Here is a 1,892-nt window from a genome sequence, read left to right on the forward strand (position 1 = left end):
GAGAGGCAATTAATTACCCGAATGTGTATTGAGCACTGCCATTCCGTTGGGCACTCCTTTATGACTCTTCCTATTTATAGCATTTCTGGGAAGTGATCTTTTCAGTTATTGACCTCATTAAAAATATAAATAAAAGTAGTCTTTTGTGCTTCTGTAAAGGACATAACAAAGAAATATTGGATAAAACAGGGCTACTCAGTTCCATTCTAGTAGAAAGGCGTTTTAAAATGGCAAATAGGAAGCATGAAGTTTTGGCTGCTTCACAGACTGTAGTTTTAAATATGTTGGTCAAGAACTCTCTCTTATCTAGGAATGATTTGGTCAGTGTTTCCTCTTGGGAAAAGTCTTAAAGTTAGTATCATTGCCACAGGGCTGACTGATTGCAGTGGACTATCAAGTCTTTCAAGATTAGGGGACCTGTGTAAGGCTTGAGATAACTGGGAGCAGGCCTGAAGGCTTTTTTCACTAATAGGGCTGGTGATAGCCAAAGTTTTGTATATGTGCAGACACAACTTTTCAGTACCCTAGAATGGTTTCTCATAGCTGAAGACCCCAAACAAAAACTGAATGAGACTCTTAGATCCTCAAACTTTTTGCATGTAATCCATACCTAAAGGAAATAATGAAATCTCCCTTTGATCTACCTTTGTTTTAAATGTTAGAAGGATAAACGGAAATAATATGTTAGTAGTCTTTAAAGATTATTTAGGCATGACAAGAAATAATATTTACTTCATTAAAATACAAACTCGACTGGTTACTTTTCCTGAGCTATGCTTCTCAAGTTCTTTTTATATCATTACTATCTCTGTTCAGATTTGATTATCCTCACTGGTTGTACACAAACTCAACTGTCTGTGTTAAGCAAACTTATTTTGGGGACATCAGGAGTCAAATGTTGCATTTACTGACTATAGTGCCATTAATAAGTGTGGATTATTCTCAAACAACATTACTATAATTAAGAACACACATAAATTTATTGAATACTATTTGTATGGGACAACGCTAGTCTCACATTTAATCCCTTGAATAACTAAGGAGAAACTAGACTTGATTGTATTGTATTCTCAGGGTGAACTGATGAACACGCGGTGAAATGGTCAAACAACGTCATCCATCAGAGGGTACTAAGTGACAGAGGAGAGAAATCTACACCTGGGAAGTCAAACAGGAGAAGTGGGTAGGAGTTACCACATTCCAGCCTGAGATTTGGATTCCTGGGGCCAACCGGCAGTTGGTAACAGTTAGAGCCGGGTAGAAGTGAGTGAGGTTTACTGAGAGAACCTGCAGAAGGGGAAAGGTAAAGATAACAAGGAAGATGAAGAAAGACAGTTTAACTTTTTTAGCACATTTGGTTTTTAAGTGAAAAACAGATTTGACCAACATGACTTTTTTTTTTTTTTTTTTTTAAAGAAATCAGAGTCAGCTCTTCTCTAGGGAGTTTTATTTCTCCAGAATCAAAAGCATAAACCAGAAAAGATTCAGCTTTTGGTAAAGCCTGGCTAGTTTTATGAAACATTTTGCAGACTGAAAAATTTGTTCCTAGTTCTGAAGGATCTTTCATTCAAAACTGCATTCTTATGTTAATAATAATATGCACATATATTCATGGGCTTGTATAAAAAGTGTTTGAGAGGGTAATTTAGGAATCTCAATTACAAATCTTAAGGGCAGGAATCTTGCTTATTTTGCTAAGCAAGGTGAATGGGTTGATAATAGCGGTATTAAAGTGCTAAGTCATCTGTTTAAAGGGTATAAACAGGTTTAGTTTGTTCTGCCAACACCTAGAGGCACAATTTTTACTCAGTTATTACAACTTTACCACATGCTCATGGATTCTGCAAAAGTTGCTTAGCAACATTATAGTTAGAAACAACACTGGGTAGGGA

The sequence above is a fragment of the Pteropus alecto genome, unplaced genomic scaffold, assembly GCF_000325575.1.
Source record: "Pteropus alecto unplaced genomic scaffold, ASM32557v1 scaffold461, whole genome shotgun sequence".
Taxonomy (NCBI): Eukaryota; Metazoa; Chordata; class Mammalia; order Chiroptera; family Pteropodidae; genus Pteropus; species Pteropus alecto.